General features: G+C 39.8%; 1 protein-coding gene across 20 annotated transcripts in view; it reads left to right on the top strand.

Annotated features, from left to right (window-relative positions):
- The window catches only part of PPP6R3 (protein phosphatase 6 regulatory subunit 3), a 144,962-nt gene that overhangs the window by 30,955 nt on the left and 90,484 nt on the right, over positions 1-23,523 (top strand). For 18 of the 20 annotated variants that reach the window (XR_005373582.1, XR_005373583.1, XR_005373581.1 and 15 more), the window contains exon 2: positions 15,879-16,031. The gene's annotated coding sequence lies outside the window, so the exon portion shown is untranslated. Of the gene's footprint in view, positions 1-15,878; positions 16,032-21,696; positions 21,833-23,523 lie in introns of all 20 variants that reach the window. The other 2 variants (XR_005373574.1, XR_005373573.1) reach the window with 2 other exon arrangements.

Below are 23,523 nucleotides of genomic sequence, written 5' to 3'. Positions count from 1 at the left end.
CATTGTGTATAGGATTATCCGTTATTACATGGAGTTGTTGACTATTCTTGTTGCTGTATGAAATTTCATTGTATGAGATTACTTTCTTGTTGGTGGACATCTAGAGAGTTGGCAGCTTTGCTGTAACAAATAGTGCTACTCTGAACATCTCAAGTGTGTTTTTTGGTGGATATACATACATATTTCTGTTGCGAATGTATCTAGGAGTAAAACTGCTAGGTCCTTAAGGTATATGTACATTTTTTTGGAAAACTGTGGCTGCAGCTCCTGAAGTGGTTGTACTGAATGAAATTACACTTCCATCAGCAGTGTGTCAGATTTTCACTTACTCCATATCCTCTCCTGCAGCTCATATTTTCCATCATTTTCATTGTAGCCACACTTCTAGCTGTGTAGTGACAACTTAAGATAGTTTTAATTTGCGCTAGTGAAGTCAAGCACCTTTTCATGTTTTTTTATTGGTCATTTGGATACCCCTTTTTATGAAGAGTATATTTTATTTTTTATTTTTTATTTATTTATTTTTTTTATTTATTTATGATAGTCACAGAGAGAGAGAGAGAGAGAGGCAGAGACACAGACAGAGGGAGAAGCAGGTTCCATGCACTGGGAGCCTGATGTGGGATTCGATCCCGGGTCTCCAGGATCGCGCCCTGGGCCAAAGGCAGGCGCCAAACCGCTGCACCACCCAGGGATCCCTGAAGAGTATATTTTAAAGTCTTTTTTTACCGCGTTGTTTTTCCTATCCTGCTGATTGTCTTTTGTTGCATAACAAATTATCCTTAAACTTTTAGTAGCTCGTAACAACAAAAACCCTTTTCCGTCTCTGCTTCTGTGGGATAGGAACTTGTGTCTACCCCCTGAAGGCTTGACTGCAGTTGGAGGATCCTTCCCAACGTGGCTCATTCACACACATGGCAGGTTGGTCCTGGCTGTTGGTGGCTGGCCACAGTTCCTTTTCATGTGGGCCTTTGTTGGAGATCCTCCGTGTCCTGTCCTTAGGACATGTTTTCAAACATGACACTTGGTAGGATTTCTTTTATTTTGGATATGAGTTTTTCAGATCTAAGTGTGGTGAATGTCTCTCTCCATCTGCTCTGTGGGTTTCCATTGTGTCACTTGAGGAAGAGAAGTCATTATGAATGCAATTTAGTTTATTACTTTTCCTTTTATGGTTAGTTCTTTCCATATTACTTTGAAGGAAATCCCAAAATAATTATTTTGTTTCTTCTGTAAATATGTCAGAGTGTATATGTATGTGTGTGTTGCCTTTCAAAGATATTTTTGTTTAAACATAACCACAAAGCTCTCATTTCTAAAAACAAAACAAAACCCAATCCAATACCCAATCAGAGTGAAATTTCCATTGTGTCAAATATTATAATTTTTTTGATACAGTTTTCTAATTTTGGCAAATCAGGATCCAAATAAGGTCTACCAGTTTAAAAAAAAAAAAGATTCCTCATTCATCACTCTTTTCCCCTCTTGTCCTCTATTTTTGGAAGACCTAGATTGTTTTGTGGTGTCCCCACAGTGTTCTGTGTCCTGTTAGCAGGTAGCTGTAAGTTTCTTTGCCTGAGGGGTAAAGTTTGTTGTCCTCTCACTAGTGTTGCTTCTTTGGTTGTGATCTGTCTCTGAAGGTTGAATGGGGACCCAAATTGAAATTTCTAAAGGGCTTTCAACCTAAATTACATAGAAATTCACTCAGGTCATAGTTGTTCTATACTTAAAATGTAATGATCGTTTCAGAGTGTGTTCTACTCCATCACTTTCTGTGTTTGTAAGGCCATCTGAGAGTGCTTTTTCAGTGTTTTTTTGTAGAATGACAACATAATGGCTGTACGCCTTGTCATCTTGAGCATATACCATGCCCTCTGGTGATTTAATAATGTTTCAGGGCATTACAAAATGAGGTCCAGCTCTCATATCTTAGACTTTCCGTGTTTATTCTCTACTTGGTTTTTTCTCTTTGTACTGTCCACTCACTTTCCTTCTCTTGTGGCTGATTTTTTGAGTTGTAATGACCAATGTTTTAAGAATTGATGAGTCAGAATCTTATTTTTAGGTGAGCTTGAATTTCCAGTCTTCCCCAGGCTTGGTCTCTTAACACATATCTTGGCCATGAGAAATTAGAAAAATTAATGACAACATTAGAATGAACATTAAAGAAATAGATTAATTTTTAAGATGCATGTATGTCTAAAGTTTAAACATAGAAAATTTTCTTAATACCAGTTGTATTGTAAGTGTCATCCAGCTTCAAGTAAGAGTTATATTTTTAGTGTTTTGTTTTTAAGTGAGCGCACGTTAATGATACTGATTTTTGGCCATAATTCATTTACCAAATATCTCCTGGTGCCTGCCCCATGCCAGACCTGGCACTTCCAGGCTTTAGTCATACGTGGTTAAAAAGATGGCTAAAGGGGCACCTCGGTGGCTCAGTTAAGCGTCTGACTCTTGATCTTAGCTCAGTTCTTGATCTCAGCATCATGAGCTGTCAAATCCCACGTTGGGTTCCACACTGGGGGTAGAGCCTACTTAAAAAAGATGGCTTTGGTGCTGGTGCTTTCAGTGAAATGCTCAGGACAGTGTCTCAATAAGGGATATAATCAGGCTACATATATAATCTTAATTTTTTTCAACATGTAGTCAATATAAAATTATATTTTAAAAATATTTATTTATTAGGTTGAGTGTGAGTGGGGTGGGGGTGGGATCAAAGAGGCAGAGGGGGAGAATCCTTAAGCAGACTCCTGCTGAGTGCAGAGCCTGATGCCAGACTCCTTTCCTCTACCCTGACCTGACCTGAAATCAAGAGTCAGATGCTCAACTGACTGAGCCACCCAGGCCCCCCATAAAAAATATTAATGAGATATTTTCACTTCTATTTTTGTACTAAGCCTTTGTTTTTTTTTTTGTTTTTGTTTTTTTTAGATTTTATTTATTTATTCATAGAGACACAGAGAGAGAGAGAGAGAGAGAGAGAGAGAGGCAGAGACACAGGCAAAGGGAGAAGCAGGCACCACACAGGGAGCCTGACGTGGGACTTGATCCTGGGTCTCCAGGATCACACCCCAGGCTGCAGGCGGCGCTAAACCACTGCGCCACGGTGGCTGCCCATATACTAAGCCTTTTAAATCAAGTGTGTATTTTGTGATTACAGCACATCTCAGTTCAAATTGTCTACATTTCAAGTACTCAGAAGCCTTGTGTGGTTACTATACTGGACCACATAGATCAGAATTATTATTACCATGGCTCACATGGAGTAGAAGAGGAAACTGACTAGGAACCCAAATAAACAGTGGCTTATGGGCCAGAGAAGACATTGGGAAATCAAGTAAGAAGCTGTTTCTGCTTTCTAGTTGGTGGCAGAAAATGGAGGAGGGGAGACACTCAGAAGATGGAATTGGATTGGGAGGGAAAAGAAGAGCTAGGGCAGTTTCTAGGCTGTCTTTCACAACTGGGATGTGCCTTTTCTTTCTTTCTTTCTTTTTTTTTTTTTTAGATTTTATTTATTCATGAGAGACACAGAGAGGCAGAGACACAGGCAGAGGGAGTAGAAGCAAACTCCACGCAAGGAGCCCGATGCGGGACCTGATCCCGGGAATCCGGAATCCGACCCTGATCCAAAGGCAGACGCTCAATCGCTGAGCCACCCAGGCGTTCCAGATGTGCCTTTTCTGAGACAGGGAAGACTTGAGGAGGAAAAGATTTGATTGGGGGGTCAGTGTTGGTGTATGATAGACGAAAAAAGGCTTTGTTTTGAAGATACTCAATTTAATGTGGTTGTGACACATCCAAGGGGAAATTCTGCTAGCAGTTGGGTACCTGTGGACGAAGTGCAAAGATGGGTATTTGGTTTTATAAATTTGTGTCTTAACTGTGTTTATAGAGGTATTTTTAAAACCTACCATTTATTCAACAGAAGTGGTTTTTTGTTTTTGTTTTTTGTTTTTTTAAGTCTCCTGGGTTTTGTTTTAGTTGCTGGGGCAACAGCATGAATGGAACAAGTGTGAATTGACATCCCAACCAGTGTGGTCACTGGTCTGGAGAGTGTAATAGGTGATGTCCACAGTCTGAACCCTGCATCAGCTTCTACCTTAGTAGGGGTGTAGTAGGGGAAGAAAGGAGAAGAGGGAACCTCCAACGTAGGAGACTAAAGAAGCCAAGTAAGGAGAATGTTTAGTAAGGAGGGTCTATTGGTCAGCTGTGTTGAAAGCTTCTGAATGTTGAGGGTAAGATGAGGACAGAAAGAGTTTCATTTGGATTTGGCCCTATCTGGAGGTCACTGATGACTTGAAAGAGCAGTTTGAGTTGAGTGGTACAGATAGACACCAGATTGGAATGAGTTGAAGAGGGAATAATATTAGACAAAGGGCTCATTTTCTTTGAAATAACCACTACAAATCATTGAGATGACCAGCCAAATAGAAAAATGGACAAAGGATATAAACAGACAGTTGGCAAAAAAGCGAAGTGTAAATGGCTCTCAAACATATAAACAGTGCTCAAAAGAGAAAACCACCAAAGACAAGGGTGTTGGGGAACGACAGTCCTGTGTTGCTGGGGGGAAGTCTAGATAGGTATGACCTCCATGGAGAGCCATTTGCCAAAATGTTCTCATTAGAAATGCACACTTGATCTGGCAATTCCACTCCTGGGAACTCTGGCATTTGTTTGTGATAGTAAAAATTGAAAACTGATCATCAGTGGTGACCTAGTGAAATCAGCTGTAATGCAAGGAAAAGTCTATATCAGGTAAAACATTTATTCTGTAGGAAAGTAGAATTTGTTTTTGTTTTTTTCCTACCATGCTGTAAATCAAACCCTTTGAAAGTGGTTATTTTCCCTATTTATTTATTTATTTATTTGTTTGTTTGTTTGTTTGTTTGTTTATGATAGGCACACAGTGAGAGAGAGAGAGGCAGAGACACAGGCAGAGGGAGAAGCAGGCTCCATGCACCGGGAGCCTGACGTGGGATTCGATCCCGGATCTCCAGGATCGCGCCCTGGGCCAAAGGCAGGCGCTAAACCACTGCGCCACCCAGGGATCCCTATTTTCCCTTTTTAAAGATTGAGAAAAATGTTATGTCTGGTATGGGTTATAGAAGATATTTGTAAATGTGCCTTTGAAGAGCTATGTTAAGTTTTTCATTCTGCCGTGATCTTCTGCCTGTTTAACACATTTCACATAAGTTATTGATCTAAATTTTGTTGTCTGGATACCTGTTGGGATTCTTTTCCAAGGACCCTGTCCTGTTTTATATATATATGTGCCTAGAGGAGAGGTGAGTGCGATGTATCTTAAAAGCTTCGCAGATGAATTCACACTCCAGTTTATCTTACAGCACCTGAAAATAACTACAGCTCCTATCAAAAGGGCATCAAATTGTACTTGGTGTGGGTCATTGACCAAGCAAGCATATGATAATGTTTGAGAACCCTAAATGTAGCAATGGGGATTATACTAGTCTGGTGTAGGGGGAAGACTTTCTTGGTCAACTTTTATGGGAAGAGGACAGTACAAACCTTTCTGAGCTCTGTGTTCTGACTTTTCTGCCATTTGGCTTTCTTTGGAGATAATGTGTTCACATGTGGACTTAAAGCAAAATGAAAAATCAGGCACACCTGAACAGACCAAATCAGTTTCCTAGCAGAATACATTGATTCTGTACCAGGACTCTATACTTTAAGATCTTGTTTAAATTTATTTAATTTCTTAAGAGTTTGAGACTGTAGTTATTGATTCCTTTTTCTTCATTTCTTTGAATATCCTGGTTTCACTTTTATTTTATATTTCATTTTATATTTCCGAAGTTTAGGATTTGAAGCATGTTAAGTGATAATTTAGTCTAATCTTTTCATTTTCACAGATAAGAGAATAAAGAGAATGAATTACTTGCCCAGAGGTTGACTGTGTTCTCTTGTGTTCTTTTTAAGTCTTCCCCATGAGGTTTGGTGATGTGCAGGACACTATGGTACCTTGCATCATCTGTAGAAGTAACCTGCCGTCATTTTGAGAGAGGTGTCATTTTAATTACATTGCTGCAGTTCTAATGCAGATAATTTATATGCTGCACTAAATTATTTACAATCACAGAGACAATCTAGCTGAACCTTTTTTTACATTTTTTTTGTTGTTGTTGAGAAAGTTGCCTAGACATGTGAACTTACTCATCCAAGATTGTAGACCATTTATTTTGTGCTTAGTTTTTAAGGTGAGTCAGAATTAGAGCAGTGATGTTCAGCAGAACTTTGTATAATGATATTCTTTATCTGTCCTCAGTGTGGCTATTTAAATTAAAATTGAAAATTTAGTTTCTTAGTCTTACCAGCCACATTCCAGGTACTTAATAGTGATGTGTGGCTGGTAGCTATTGTATTGGACAGCACAATCTGGGGCACTTCCTTCCTCCCTTCCTCCTTTCCTCCCTTCCTCCCTTCCTCTCTTCCTCCCTCCCGTTTGTCAGTCCTTCTCCACACCAAGCTTGGAGCCCAGTACAGGGCTTGAACTCACAAGCCTGGTGAGATCAAGACCTGAGCTGAGATCAAGAGTCAGATGCTTAACTGACTGAGCCACCTCTGCACCCAGCACTTACCTTTTTTAAAACAATTATTTTGAGGGCTGCTTAAGTATTAGTGGAAGAAACCAAGGCTTATGAATAAGATTAGAATTGCCAACTAGAAATTAGGCTTTTGTTCAAAGCTAGGAGGAGAAATGTGCTCTTGGAGCTTTTGACAGAGCTACAACTGGTTGTGGCATGGGCCTTTTCTTGGTTCATATTAAGTCCATTCTTTAGGAGAGTAATCAAGAACCTTTATAAAGATCTTTTTATTATTTTTTTGCGTGTGTGTCTTTTACCCTGTTTTGCCAGTGAAAATCTCATTCTTGGGTTGAGTTTTCAGTGGACAAATTCTTTCACTTTCATGGTGCTTAGCACATTTTTTAGTCTCTGTACTTTTACTTATTAATCACTTGGTTACTAAGATACCCTACAGAAAGTTTTGATGCCTTTCTTGCAGTTGTACTCTGGATTATGGAAATTTCAGCTTTTACATCAAATTAAACTTGATTGTCATGGCTGAGCCAGTTAAGTATAGCTGGCAGTTGGGATTGTGTACTCTTCTGTACCATTGCTGTACGTTTCTTCACACTGTTGTTGTAATAGGCAGAGTTGGTTCTCTGGGCTTTACTTTGTATGCTAATTTACTGATTTATGACTTGGCTTCATTTTAATAGCAACTTAGATTGGGTTGGCTTCATGCATGACTGCAGTGATTTGGTTGTCCATTAGGGCGCATAGCCAGACGGTGATGTAATCCAATCAGGTGCCAAAGTTTTTACCTAAAGTACTTTACGCATATGATTTTGCTTTTAAAAGGTGGTAGTATGGATTTTTACCTTGGATGCTTTATACTTTAATAAAGTCTTTTTTTTTTCTTTTTGCATTCTTGGTATGGTGATTTTTGATTACTGATTTACAAATCTTGGTGTTCTTGCCATGGCTTGTATTAAAATGATTGGTGTTTCTAAAATTAGCTGAGTTATATGTATGGATATATATCGATATATAAATAGATTTTTTTTTTTTTTTAAAGATTTTATTTATTTATTCATGAGAGACGCAGAGACACAGACAGAGGGAGAAGCAGGCTCCACGCAGGGAGCCTGATGCGGGACTCGATCCTGGGACTCCAGAATCATACCCTGGGCCGAAGTCAGGCGTCAAACCGCTGAGCCAGCCAGGGATTCCCTATAAATAGATTTAAATATTTACATGCAAATATGTGTTTAAATTTTTGTTGAAAGATGCCTCTCAAGCCATCTGAATTATTTATTTAGGTTTTTTCTTCCAATTATGAATTGTTTATATGCTCATTTTTGATGACTTTTGTATTCTTTTCTTTTCTGACTTTTGTATTCAAATTTTTGTAGACTTTTAAAATTTTTTACTCATAGCCTGGGCATTGAGGCTAAAATGGTGAACGAGACCTCAAAGAGATGGATTATTTTCCCATCTCATTATATTCTATCTCTTAGGACTTGGGCAGTTTGGAGAGCATGTGTGAGAACACTTGCAGAAATGGGATCAATATCCATGTTAAAATGCTACTCTGATTGAGCTGGCCTACCTGAGGGCTGCCTAGTGTTAGTAAAAGTAGAGTTACTTGCTTTTATGTGTTCGGTCTTTGGGCTGTATCACTTGTCTGTAATTGAGAAGGTGTTTATTGTTCTTGATGTATGATACAAGGAGAAATTAACTTTCTTGCATGTTCTGTAATAGTTATGGCTTCCTTGTGTGAATTTGCATCAGTGAGGAATATCTTGGAATTTACATGATAGCGCGGAGAGATTTTCATTGCCTTTTTTCCTAAGATATATTAAAGAAATAACCTAGTTCCCATAAGGTTTATATGGAGTAAGTCCTTTCTTATTATCCTCAGCTATAAAATAGGAATTAATACCTAAGAGGATTGAAAGCTCTTGTATAATGCTGGCACAAAGGATTTGTAAGGGTAGATGTTCATTCTTGCTATTCTCAAATTCTGTGACTAAGCAAGTACATATTTAGATACTGTTGAGTTGAGAATCTGTTTTTTCACCATTTTAGGCTAAACCAGTCCTCATTTCTGACTGGTTATTTTTATAGTTATATTGTTCTTGCATTCTCCTTATTGGCCTTGGTCAGAGTATTTAAAAATTGAGATGCTTTGTGATAGGATTGGGTTGTATGGCTGTTGAAGAAAATGTGGCTCCTTTAAGGAATGGTTGGCAAAAATAAATATAAAAGTGTATTATCTCTTTTTTAAATCTTGATTTCCTTTTCTGAAGGGGCCCCTCCAGATCCATTTCCTCTGAGAGAATAATATAATGATACCAACTGCTATAGACTGAATGTTTGTGACCCCCCTCCAGATCCATATGTTGAAACCTAATCTTCACACTTCATCAGTGTGATGGTATTGGGATGGGGGACCTTTGGTAGGTGATTAGACCATGAAGGTGGAGCCTTTGTGAATGAGATCTAAAAGAGACCCTAGAGATTTGCTGGCCCTTCCTGACATGAGAGTACACAGCAAAAAGACAGCTGTCTATGAACCAGGAAGCAAGCCCTCACTAGATACTGAATCTGCACATGGTGTGATCTTGGACTTTTCCAGTCTCTAGAACTGTGGGAAATAAATTTCTCTTGTTTATAAGCCACCCAGTATGGTATTCTGTTACAGTGTCCTAAATAGACTAGGACATCCACTATTACAGCTCACATTATATTGTTTACTAGCAAAGCCCTACTTTTCCTCCTTTAGCTCCACACATTGTACTGTTGCTCCCAATCCTTCAGTACTCTGCTCTCTGGCCAAGGCCCTTTTCTTATTATGTAAAACTCGGGTTTCCTGCAAGTTAAATACCTGGAGAGAGTTCCCCCCTTTTGAGAGGGAAGCAGCTTTCGTCATCTTCATGGATTCCACCATCATCTGTATATTTTAACTTTCAAAGCAAACCTCTCTCTTTGGCTTACGTAGCTTTTTTTCCAGTGGTCTTGTGTCCTAATTTGTCTGTATACTGTCAGTTAAATTCTTTCCAGGCTGGGATCCGGAACTCTTTGTCTTCAGGCCCTAAACTGTGCGTGTCTAACTTCTCCCTCACCATCAGCAGCCTGTCGGTCCCCAGGGGCTTTAAGCAAAGTTTTTCCCCCCATTTTACTTCTCTTTCCATTTATTCTTTCACTGGTCCTGCTTAGGTCTTTCTATAATTTAATTGACTAATGTCTGTAGCCACTGGCACCATATTTAAAGCCTAGATTACTTCATTTTTATATTAGATTCATAAGTTATTGAAGCAGGAAGAACAATGTTTAGAGTTAAGTAGTCCAACTCTTTATTTCATAGATGGAGGAATGGATGGATAGTCAGGATGGATAGAAGGCTCATGTCTAGAGCTAGGGAGTTGCTCATGTTATAGCTGTCTAGTCTCAACATTGAATACCTTTTTCCAGTTTAGCATTCTTCTTAAAAATTTATTAAGGACTTTTTTTTTTCTTTTTTTTGGTCAAAGCATTACACATCCACAGTTAAAAGTGAGCTAGTTCTAGGAGGTTGGATGAGATTAACAGCCTTCCTTAGCCTCCTCACCCTCTTTTTGCTTTTCCTGAAGGCCACTGTAATTTTTTGAACTTTTTTTTTTTTTAAAGATTTTTTTCTATTCTTTTGAGAGGGACTGTGAGCGCACACGTGAGAGCGCTTGAGCAGGCACTAATCAGGGAGGGGGGGTGGGGGTGGGGGGGAGCAGACTCCTCTCTGAGCAGGGAGTCTAGTGGCTCCATCCCAGGACCCTAAGATCATGACCCAAGCCAAAGGCAGACGCTCAACCAACTGAGCCACGCAGTTGTCCAGAACACCTTTAGCCAATTAAAAAAAAAGTGTGTGTATATATATACATATTATATATTTACCTCCTGTGTCTGAAGAGCATATTTGAAAACTTCATACTTGCATGATTGTACGCTGAATTATTTTTAGTTTCAAGCATATCCGTTGATTTCCTGTTATGAAAAGATACAGAAGGTAAGGATTAGCTCTCTCTTCTCACCTCCCACATTCTATCTTCCCCATCCTTCCAAAATAATTCTATTGCAATTGTGGTTAAATCAATATTTAGTTTTATCATTATGACCCTGTGTGCTATTTATATATTACATAGTGAATTACGAATACTTTTCCTGAACAACTTTTGGTTTTCCTTGAAAGTGTATCACTTTTCACAAAACGTTTGTTTGTTTGTTTGTTTGTTTGTTTGTTTGTTTTGAGTAATCTCTACACCCAGTGTGGGGCTTGAACTCTGACCCTGAGATCGAGGCGCATGCTTCAGTGACTAAGCCAGGTGCCCCATCACTTTAAAAAAAAAAAAAATTCAGTCACTATTTTAGCCTCAGACTTTTTGTCAGTTCCATGCTCAGGTATTCAATCAGCTTTCACTTTTGGAAGAACTCTTCCCCAGCTCCAGGCTGCCTTGCTAGCCTTCCCTGCTGGGAGCCCAGTTGTCTCCTGGGATCCCAGGGATTTTTCCTCTCTTGTTCTCGTGTTCTTTGCTGTCTTCAGAGCTCTCCCTCTGTGTTAGTGGAGCATAATCTCTCTCCTCAGTGTCTTCTCTGAATAACTTGTGTGGGAGGTAAATCTTTTGACTTTGTGTTTCTTTCTGTGTAGTCTTGATTGATGGTTGGAAATCATTTTCCTTCTGCATTTGTTATTTGTTCTGTGTGCCCTTTTAAATAGTATTCTTTTGTTTATGGATGTATTATTATCTTTCTGAGGACATCAATTATTATTTTATATATTCTCTTTGTTTTTTCTGTTTTTTTTTTTTTTTTTTTAATTTATTTATGATAGTCAGAGAGAGGCAGAGACACAGGCAGAGGGAGAAGCAGGCTCCATGCACCGGGAGCCCGATGTGGGATTCGATCCCGGGTCTCCAGGATCGCGCCCTGAGCCCAAAGGCAGGCGCCAAACCGCTGTGCCACCCAGGGATCCCTCTCTTTGTTTTTTATTTTTCCTCCAGCTTGTATTTTTCTGTTTTGCCCTTGACTTTTCATGATAGTGGCTTTCCTGAGATACATGATAATCTTTGTTTTCCTTCATATCTAAAAGTCAGGGATACACAGCACAAAGAGTTGAATTATATGAAATTGCTCTTTCCCAGCTTTCCTATCTGTGAACATCTTTACTTCTCAGATCTTCATTTTTTTTTTTAAGATTTTATTTATTCATAGAGAGAGAGAGAGGCAGAGGGGGAAGCAGGCTCCATGCAGAGAGCCTGAGGTGGGACTCGATCCAGGGTCTCCAGGATCACGCCCTGGGCTGCAGGCAGCGCTAAACTGCTGCGCCACCGGGGCTGCCCTCAGATCTTCATTTTTATGTTACATTCTCCACTAAAAGAACCAGGGCTTCCTGGAGAAATGAATGATTTCAGAGTTGGGGCAAAGAATGTTCAAGATGAATCTGGAACATGTCATGTTGTTATGCCAGGAAATAAGGAAGTGCTCAAAGAGTGTGAGAAGCACACAGGAGTCTGCTTGAATCAGGACTCTTAACTGGCCGAATGTGGGACAATTTGAGCATCAGAGTGGATGATGGCATTAATAAATAAAATAAGAATCTGTGAGTCCATATTGTTAAGGAGTTAGAGGATGAGTGAGAAGAGGAGGGCATACCTTACTAAAGTTAAAATATCATCTGATGGAAGAACAGTAGATTTACAAAAAAAATCACTTTTTAGCCATCAGAGAACAGTTGATCAGACAAAAATTGCCAATAGGTAGTAAAACTACTGAGTGAATGTTTTAAGAACATAAGCTCAAAATATCTTTCCACAGGGACACCTGGGTGGCTCAGCGGTTGAGCGTCTGCCTTTGGCTCAGGGTGTGATCCCGGATTCTCAGGATCGAGTCCCACATCAGGCTCCTTGCATGGAGCCTGCTTCTCCTCCCTCTGCCTGTGTCTCTGCCTCTCTTTCAGTGTCTCTCATGAATAAATAAATAAAATCTAAAAAGAAAAATCTTTCCACAGATTACTTATTTATTACAGAAAAATGGTTATTTTACAGCGGTGAAGTATGGCACATATCATCTTAACCAGGTGATCTAAATGCTCGCCAATAGTGGGACAAATTGACACCCTCTTTATGTGATACTTCAGGAACAACAAAACTTCATTTATTCATGCCAGAAATGTATACCGTGTATTCCTCAAAAATGTCAGTGAAATGAAAGACAAAGAAATAATGCAGGACTGTTTTAGACAGAAGGAAATGAAGGAGTTAGGACATAGGATCCTGGATGGAGGTGATGGAGGATTACCATGAAGGCCATTGTAGAACATTTGGGAAAATTGGAATATGAACTATTTAATCCTTAGTCAGTAAGTACTATGTTAAATTCCTGACTTTGACATACGTACTGTGGTTGTGTGAATTAGTGTCCTTGTTCTTAGGAAATACACAGTGAACTGTTTGGTGGAAAGGTCAGTGATCTATAGTAACTATCAAGGGGTTGGGATATTCGTGGAGAGGAGGTGCTCAAGCAAAAGTGACAAAATGATTAGTTGTGAGTCCAGGGGAAGGCTTAGTGGGAGTTTTCTCTACTATTTTTTTTTTTAAGATTTTATTTATTTATTAGAGACAGAGAAAGAGAGAGGCAGAGACACAGGCAGAGGGAGAAGCAGGCTCCATGCAGGGAGCCCGACGTGGGATTCGATCCCGGGTCTCCAGGATCACACCCCAGGCTGCAGGCGGCGCTAAACTGCTAAGCTGCCTGTTCCTCTACTATTCTTGTAACTGTTCTGCAAATTTGCAATGAAAAGCTTTTTAAAAAAATACTAGTTTTTAAGAATGGTAGATTGGAGGCTCCCATCATGGGAGGGGCTCATTGGCTATGAACTTTCCAGCAGTGACCAGTAGTGCTTCTTTGGTTGGGAAATTCCTAGTGTCAATATTTTCAAGTTCTTTTTTCTCAAGGTCAGTTAGTTCACTCTGAAGACATTCCTGTCTTCAGCCTAGCTGGGAAACTGAAGAACCCAGTAGGAAAACGTGGCTGGAGTTGGGGTGGGCCGTGGGGTATGCCTGTGTCTCAGCATTTATTCTGTAGTTCCCGCAGTACCTCTGTTATCAGGGTGGCGAGCTATAACAAGCTGTGCTGGCCAGGCTCTCCAGTGCAGAGGCCTGCTTTCATGGCTCATCATCCTGTCATACGCCGAGCTGGCAGGGATGGGAGAGGGTGAAGATATTTAGGGATCTAAATGTTCAGTGAATAACTTTCTCAGCCTGTACTCCTTTTGCTCCCTTTCAACACCTCTCTAATTTGGTTGCCTTCTCCTGGTCCTTGTGGATTGTGTCTTTAAGGCAAAACAACCAAAATAGTCTTTTTACTGTAGATCTAGAGGCATTTCAATGTGTATTTGACATACACTCTTTACTCAAGAGGCCCACGGCTACACTCAGACACTCTTCCATTCTATTTGCCGTGGTTTGGTCTTGTTTCTCATGTTCTCACACTTTAGAATGACTATATTTCTTACCATCAGTATTATAGACCCACTCTTTTCCCTCATTAGCCCAAGTGAAAAGAGTATGAGCAATTATACAAACACCTTATTCCAGAAAAATGGATTAAGTCTCAGCACACTTGTTACTATTTAATAAGCACCCAGGTTCATAATGCCATGAGCACATTTGATAACTGTTTTTTTTTCTTTTGGCTTCCCTGAATATGGAGTGTGCAGCATGGTGAGGCAGGCAGGCAGGTTGGTCCAACTCTGCTGGGAGCCTGTGATCTACCTACTGGTGGGGGGAGTGAGTGATCTTCGCTCCTGGAAGAAACAACTGCAGATCATCTCTGAGGGTCCTACAACCACTCATTTAAATGCTAAATTGTGTGTGTGCGTGCGTGCGTAAGTGTACATTTTGTGATGCATGTAAATTCATCGGATTCTTAAAAGGACCTGGAACCCTGGGCACACAGAAGGTTGGGATGGGGCTAGAATTACCTGCAACATTTAGTGATACACTTTTTATAATAACACGTTAGCCTTGTTATGCCTGAGGACTGTAATAGCACATGATGGCACATGATGTCTTAAAATTTAAAGCAGAAATTTAGTTGGTCAATTTTTTCAAGCGTTTGTTTAGAAAGCATTTGACTGGTAAAATGTTTTATGTTTAGAATTAAATAATTTCTTAAGCTGGGTTTGTTACTGTTGGTTGATTCAATTTATTGTTTCTTTTTTTATTATTAAAGATTTTATTTATTTATTCATGAGAGTCACAGAGAGATAGGCAGAGGGAAAAGCAGGTGGGGAGCCTGATGTGGGACTCAATCCCAGAACCCTGAGTCAAAGGCAGATGCTCAACCACTAAGCCACCCAGGTGCCCCTCAAGTTATTGTTTTAATAAGAAGTCAGCAGTCAGCATTGTTTCTGTTATCTTATTTGATGGAAAACATTGGCTTGAGTGTAGTGAGTTTTATGGAAGAAACATATCCAATGAACAGCATTATGTTTTGAGATGCCTTGTAGACTGTCTTCTTACAGGATTTCTAATTAGCATATTGTCCATAATTTGAATCTTTTCCTGCAGTGTTATCCATAAAGTGCCTTGGAAAATGGTTTATAGTCCTTTCATGTGTAGTGTTTGATTAATTGACATTAGAGACACAGTTTGACTATAGCTAGTACTTCAGTGACCTCAATATTCTGCTTTCATTTCCTGGTGAAAGTTATGGTGTTTAAAGGTATTAACATGGGGCTACTTGGCGGCTACTTTTAAAATTTGATTTAGTATTTTAAAATATGGTGCCATCACAGTCAACCCTGTGTTGGGTAAGAATATCATTGATGTTTTCATAACATAAAGATAAGAACATTTATATGTTCTTACTGATAGTGCTATTATGGTGTCTGTGTTTCTGGGTTATTGTTTAGTGTAGGGTAAAAACTGAGGCAGAGGGATGATAGTGCCTTTCCTCCTCTCCTTTTTTTTTTTTTTTTAAGATTTTATTTATTTATTCATGAGAGACCAGAGAGAGAGAGAGAGAGAGAGGCAGAGACACAGGCAGAGGAAGTAGCAGGCTTCATGCAGGGAGCCTGATATGGGACTTGATCCCGGGTCTCCAGGATCACACCCTGGGCCGAAGGTGGTGCTAAATCACTGAGCCACCCAGGCTGCCCCCTCCCCCTATTTTCACATAGAAAAAATTTCAGTTAACTAGAACTGTTTGATCTTCTGAGATTCTGTGAATCAGGACCTTCAACCAGTATCTTTAATGTCAGATGTCACCAGACCAAAACAGAACATGCTGTGAAAATATGCTCTTTTTTCTTTACAGGAGAGCTTCTGTTTTGCTTCCACATCCCACTTTACCTCTGGCTAGTCTGCTAATGCAGTGAATTGGAAGACAACTGTTACCAGCATAACCTGTAATGGGCAAGGAGCCACAGAGAAGAAAACATTTCTTTTAATTTTTAAACTTGGTTGAAAGGTAAGACCATTGAAATTATCAGGAGTTTCCTTCCATGAGTTCATCAAGGAAGGCAGTGTTCTTTTGTGAGACCCTGGAGTCTAGGTCGACCAGGGCCAGACCAGGTACAGTATGGTTCTGTGGCAGTGTGGTATTTTTAGCAAGTTAAATAGCCTCTGTAGTTTGCTCTTGCAAGTTTTGGAATCTACAGCACACACGATGTGTGGGTTTCCTCATTTCCTAGGGGAGTTGATCTGGGTCCCAAGGATAAGCCAGGCCTAGCAAGCTGAAGGAGCACACAGAGAATGACTGGTTCTTCAGACTCAGCGGCTGCTTCTAGGTCACCTGGAAGTATGTGTGTGCTGGCACAAGAGAGATTGAGCTTGGGTTGTTTTGTTTTACACCAGCCAAAGGCCATCTCTCTCTGGCTTTTAGCTAGCCATCTGACTGCTTTCAAGTCTTAATTGCTATCATTTTAGAACTCTTTACTGAAACTTTTTCTTAAACATCGGAGGTTAATTTTGCGTATTTGATAGTTGGCACCTCAGAAAGTGGTCCAGTAGGGTCTTTGGAGGATGTGACACATTTTTAATCCATTTTCATTTGCTCCATTGTATCTTGAAGAAAAGGTGGGCATAAACCACTTAATTATATACAGTTCAAGCTTCTTTATCTCAGGAGATAGTCTAGTTATGGTGCTATAGCAGCTCTCTGCTTTTCATCCCAAGGCAGTTTTTCCTTCAGCCCCTCATAAATGACTCTCCTCCCCCTTCTGGCCTCTCTCCGTGCTTATGCAGTGAAGCACCACCTCCTGGGCCTCCTGATATTCAGGATTCTTACATAAATCTTCTGACTTGTCCAGCTTTTTCTCTGTAAAAATCCTGACGGGGAGAATTCTCCTCTAAGTATTCATTCACCTCTTGGTGCCTTGTCTGGTAAGGCACCTTTTTTTGGGGAGTAGGGGTGTCCAGCTGTTTCTTCTCTTTCTCTGCCCCGGGTTACATTCTAACCCTGTGGGTAAAGCCACTTCCATTTCCCACCTGCCTGACTGTGTGGAAGAATTCATCCCAAGTTGAGGGTTCAGATTTGAGAAAGTCGGGACCACATGCTTACAACTGTGGTCTGACCATGTAGGCCCATTGATTATAATAAAGAAAGTGGTTTATGATGCACATGAGCTGTTATTCTGCCTTTTGATCAGCTGGTTCAGAGCTGGGAGTAACAGGAAGAGGGGGCACAAATTTCAGGGCCCCCAAAGACCTCCATCTTGAATTCAGCTGGTTATTTTATAGGTTGTACCTCTTTTTTCTGTTTATGGGACTGTTGTCTGTTTGTAAATTGTAATAGTTACCCACTTTTCATTGTGGGTATTGTGACACTATCAAAGAATGATTTTTAAAGCTGTTTCAATAATACCATACAACTGTAAAAAATTGAGATATAATTGACATACAACATGTGAATTTTACTGTATTTTATTTTTTTTTTTTAAAGATTTTATTTATTCATGAGAGACACAGAGAGAGAGAGAGAGAGAGGCAGAGACACAGGCAGAGGGAGAAGCAGGCTCCATGCAGGGAGCCCGATGTGTGATTCGATCCCGGGTCTCCAGGATCATGCTGTGGGCTGAAGGCAGCACTAAACCGCTGAGCCACCCAGGCTGCCCAATATGTGAATTTTAGGCACACAACATAGTGAATTGATATTTGTATATATTTTGAAATGATCACCACAGGAAGTCTAGTTGACATTCATCATCACACAGTTTTTTCTTGGGGTGAGAACTTTTTTTTTTTTTTTTTAAGACCAGGAGTTGGGGGGCAGCCCGAGTGGCTCAGCGGTTTAGCACCGCCTTCGGCCCAGGGTGTGATCCTGGAGACCTGGGATCGAGTCCCACATCGGGCTCCCTGCATGGAGCCTGCTTCTCCCTCTGCCTGTGTCTCTGCCTCTTGCTCTCTCTCTCTGTGTCTCTCGTGAATAAATAAATAATAAAATTAAAAAAAAAAAAAAAAAGACAAGGAGTTGGGGAGGGGCAAAAGGGGAGAGAGAGAATCTTAAGCAGGCTTCATGCTCTCTGAGGAGCTAGACACGGGGCTCAATTTCACAACCCTGAGATTATGACTGGAGCCAAAATCAAGAGTCAAGGGCACTTGGGTAGCTCAGTCAGTTCAGCATCTGACTCTTGGTTTTGGCTCTGTTAGTGATCTTGGGGTCATGGGATTGAGCCCTAGTAGCAGACTCCACACTCAGTGGGAGGTCTGCTTGGGATTCTCTTTCTTTCTTGCCCTCCCTCTGTCCTTGCCCCTGCTCGCGTGCATGGTCTCTCAAATAAATAAATTTTAAAAATAAATAAAATTTTTAGTAAAACAACAAAAAACAAAATCAGGAGTCAGATGCTTACCCAACTGAGCCACCAGATGCCTCTGTAATGGGAACTTTTAAGATCTCTCACAGTGACTTTCAAATACATAATTCAGTATTATTATTAACTGTAGTCACAATGCTGTACATTACATTTCATGACTTATTCTATGACTTGAAGTCTGTACCTTTTGACCTTCACCCATTTTGTCCACCCCCCCATCATACGGTTTTATTATTATTCTCTGTATTTGATTACCCTTTTACTAGGGCTCAGCTCTTTTTCTACCTTATTGGCAAATCTTTCTGTATTGTTTCAATTTCTCTGTGGCCACTCCTTTGTGAACTCTTAGAATATCTCAATTAGTGAAATAAGTCAATCGGAGAAGGACAAACATTATATGTTCTCATTCATTTGGGGAATATAAATAATAGTGAAAGGGAATATAAGAGAAGTGAGAAGAAATGTGTGGGAAATATCAGAAAGGGAGACAGAACATAAAGACTCCTAACTCTGGGAAACAAACTAGAGGCGGTAGACGGGGAGGAGGGTGGGGGGTGGGGGTGAATGGGTGACGGGCACTGAGGGGGGCACTTGACGGGATGAGCACTGGGTGTTATTCTGTATTTTGGCAAGTTGAACACCAATAAAAAATAAATTTATTATTTAAAAAAATCTCAATTATTTTAGCGTTATTTTTTTTCTTTGAGTACATTTAAGCATTCCACAAGCAAGGATTTTTGACTTCTACTTGATATTTTTAGTACTTTTTACACAATAGGTATCATTAATTGTATAGTGGTAGGGCTAAAATTTCAGAAACATTTCTTAGGATGACATTTTTAGGACTTTCTCCCTCTCATTTTGTTTTTGTTTTATTTTGTTCTTTGCTGATGACTCTTAGTTGTGGCAATGGATAGAACAATTCCTTACCATTAGCTGTATTCCTTCTGTTTCTTTTTTTCACTCCCTCTGTTCATCATATGCTGTCTGATGCCAGGTGAATTCTTCTCTTAGGAAGTTATCCATTAGTCTCTAGGAGTCCTAGAATCAGTACCAGGTGGTAGAGAAGGATTCCCAAAGAGGAGCAGCATTGTAAATATAGGGTCCTTTAGACAGGGTTTATCAAGGCCCAGATAGGAAATTTTTTTTTTAATTTTTTATTTATTTATGATAGTCACAGAGAGAGAGAGAGAGAGAGAGAGAGGCAGAGGGAGAAGCAGGCTCCATGCACTGGGAGCCCGATGTGGGATTCGATCCCGGGTCTCCAGGATCGCGCCCTGGGCCAAAGGCAGGTGCCAAACCGCTGCGCCACCCAGGGATCCCCAGATAGGAAATATTTTAGGTTTTGCAGACCACAAGGCAAAAAGGAGAATATTGTATCGGTATTTACATAACAGAGGAAATTTTCACAGATATTATTGATGGAATTAAAAATTTAAGAGTACTTGAGTTCAATATTCTATAATACAGATCTATTAATGAGAAGAATGGAATTCTTTTTCTAGGGGGATACCATTTCACCTAAATGGTGTTCATAGCCAGACTTCCCCTCTCAAACTCTATTGTAAATGTTCATCTAATCTATTAATGCTGCTATAATGAGATTTTACATATTTCATCTTTGAAAATATCTTTTTACACAAATAGGTACTGCCACATTCTGATATCAGTTCTAAAAGCATGTATATTCATTACTTGGAAGGCATTTATAGAATTCTATTAGATTCTTCTCTTAGTGTTTGTCTTTTAGCATGTCATTACATTGTAGATTGATTACTTCTAGTTGATGGTTAGGAAAATTCTCATTTGTATAGCTGTATGAATTTTGCAATAGGATAATTTCCTTTACATTTGCATTAAGGTCTGAAAAATTCTTTTAACTGTAGTTTGAGCTAAAAAAAATGTACCCACTGCAAATTTGTATGGAAACAGAGATCTCACTTCAATTTTAGGTTCTGACAACATGGGAAGGGTATGAAGCAGTTTGAATTTATGATCCTAACAAAGTTAGTAGTGAAATGACCTTACCACTGCAGCAGGTTTGCAGACCAGTGCTGATTAGCCTTGTAGTTTTAGGTTGAATTCACTAAGAAGCCTCAAGTCTTAAGCCAATGCCAATTTTCAGAGCCATTCAGGGCTTAGCAGTAGTGGTTGAGGGTTATTCTCTCATTCAGAAAGATTTCAGTCTTGACTCTGAGCTCAAAAAGTTGCAGAAGACATTAACCCTTGCTAAAAGCCATTATGCTGCTTGCTGGTGATAGGAAAAGTCAGGGTCGGATGACAGGTCTGGAGAGTAAATGAGGTTCGCTGTTGATGTTACCAGTACAGTAACACATGAGGAATTTAAAAAACCTCTCAAAGGACCTGCTGATGAAAATCAAGAACTGTAAACTTTGAACAGTACATTTTCACAAGTTTTGTAAATTTGTCCAATTAAGCCGTTTTTTGCTCTACATGTTATTTTACCATTATCAGCTGTAACACGTCACTCATGGCCGAACTCTGCTACACACTGTAGTGACTTTGTCTAGCTTTTCTGAAAACACCTGGCCTGTGGCTGTTTTGTGTGGGCTCTTAAAGACTCATTTGTCATCATGTCAAATGCCTCAAATAAATAACAGCTGAGCTGCATCGGTCATATCTGTGAACTCCTCAAGAGTCCAAAGGAAAACTATCCTTGGCTTCCTTGCCATATGGCTAATAAGCTACTTGGAGACCAGCTCTGCTTGAGGTTTCATTTTCATCTTCTATTTTTGTGAAGAAATTTTCCTGTTACAAGATAATCCAGTTAAAAGCTTAAATGTTTCTGACACATGCCTTCCTATGCGTTGGGAATACTCTGATGACTGCGTGGTCTGGAAGTGTGGACATAACATTATGTTCTCTTAGTACAGGTATGGTGTCGTTACATTGCAGACACAGCACTTTGCCATCTGATTTTGTGACATAAGAATCACCGTCCCACTCTGTCTTACAAACACAACTTGTGAAGTCTGGTTTTTCTTTTCTTGTTTTGATTTGTTGGGGATGCAAGGATAATAAAATAAGTGTTGCAGTTCAACATTTTGCCCCAAGTTAGGACTGTGTCATCGTGATCCAGCGAGCAGCAGTGCAGAGTGATAAGTACCCTCAGGTGGTCTCTGCCACGCTCAACTCTGCCTTCGTAGTGTGACAGCAGCCAGAGGCAGGATTTAAGTGGATGTTGTGCCTGTGATTCAGGAAAACTTACTTGAATTTGAAAGATTTTTCATAAGTCATGGAATAATAGTCTTCTGATTCCCCCCCAACCAATTAAAAATCTGAAAATCATTCTTTGCTCAGGAGCTGCATAAAAATAGGTGGCAGACCAGATTTGGCAACTTCAGTACTGTACCCCCAGGTCCCAGGTCTCTGGAGTTGGCTCACATGCTGATGGCAGAAAGAATGAAGTGAAAAAAAGGACCTAAATGTGAAAAAGGTACCCTTGTGGTTTTTGCTCTCGTTTGCTTGGCTTGTTCTGTTTCTTTGTTTGCTTGTTTTTTATACACAGACTCTTAAGTATATGCAGCTACTTCCTATCTTTACATATGAGTGGGCAGCTTAGCTAATCTTTCACAATGTCTTGATTTCAGACTGAGCCTACGTTTGTAGAGCCCTTATTAAGTGCCAGGATTGTAGTAAATACTTTTATATTTTCATTTCTTTCATAATATCTTATCATACTTGGGTATATAGTTTATATAGGTGCATAGTTTAAAAGTCAAACAGTACCACAAAATTTACAATAAAAAATAATAGTCATCTGCTCCATCTTTCCTATCCTTTCCTTTCCTCATCCCTTAATCATGTAGTAGGGGCCACTACCTTTATCTCTTAGCTGTTTTCTCACATTTACTTCCTTTCATATTTCTAAGTCGTGTGCCTATAGCTGTTTCTAATCTAGCTGACTTCTGACAATGAAGGTGAAAGTTTAGCTTTTACACGCACAGCTTCTTTCCCTCCCCCATCTTCTAACATAGTTTAAGCTCAACTTTGGTTAAAATCAGTATAAAAGTATGTATATCTTGGTTAATTATTCCCTAGGTCTCTGACTTAATTAGTAAAATTCTTCTCAGCATGGTCACATATATCTGGCACATAGATCTCCTGTGTGGATACATCCTTTTCAGAGCCCTCTGTCTCATGCATGCCTCGCTCCCGGCAGATTCCTCTTGACTTCATCTGTAGTGGCAAGTGTTATCTTACTTTTCTTCTGAGAGTTATCTTTGCTTCTTAGTGTGTGGGATCCCTGGTTCCATGTATTCCATGTCTTCCCATCATGCTTATTGCCATGCCTTTTTATATATTGTTTTAAGATTTTATTTTTAAGTACTTTTTTTAAGTTTTTTTTTTTTTTTTTTTTAACAGAGAGAAAGAGAACACAGGCCAGAGAGTGGCAGGCAGAGGGAGATGGAGTGGGAGAAGCAGGCTCTCTATTGAGCAGGGAGCCCTGTGTGGCTCAATCCCAGGACCCTGGGATCATGACCTGAACCAAAGGCAGATGCTGAACTGACTGAGCTACCCAGACGCCCTTATTTTTAAGTACTTTGTACTCTCATCATGGAGCTTGAACCCACAACCCTGAGATTCAGCGTTCCATGCTCTACAGACTGAGCCAGCCAGGCACCCCTCCTGGCTTACTGCAAAGCTTTGGTGGAGCCCATTTTCTGGTAGCTTTTTGAGAAAGTGTGAATGTATCTTTCTGACCTTCCATGTCAGAAAATGTTCTTTTCTAGAATTGCTATTGAGGAAGCTGATATTCTGATTTTCAGTCCTTTTTTGAGTGTTTTTTTCCTCATGAGAAAAGTTGAGATATGTCTTTATCCCTGATACTTTGAATTTTCACACTGTGCCTTAGAGGTCTGTTTCACCACTCACTGTGATAGGATCTGTAAGTCCTAGATGGGAGAGTCCTATTCTTTACACTGGGGAGGTTTTGTTTTTTTTTTTTTTTTTTTGGTGAGGCAGGTGATTGTGGATTTTAATATATTCTTCTACAACTTATGTTATTTGGACGTTGGATTTCTGAATTATTTCTCTATTTTCTGTACTTTCATACATTTATTGGCATTTTTTTCTTTTTTTACTTTATTGCTGTCTTGCTTGAGTTGTCAGAGGAGTAGAAGATTG

Source organism: Canis lupus, chromosome 18 (assembly GCF_011100685.1).
Source record: "Canis lupus familiaris isolate Mischka breed German Shepherd chromosome 18, alternate assembly UU_Cfam_GSD_1.0, whole genome shotgun sequence".
NCBI classification, from domain to species: domain Eukaryota; kingdom Metazoa; phylum Chordata; class Mammalia; order Carnivora; family Canidae; genus Canis; species Canis lupus.
This window is presented reverse-complemented; position numbering and strand designations above follow the sequence as displayed.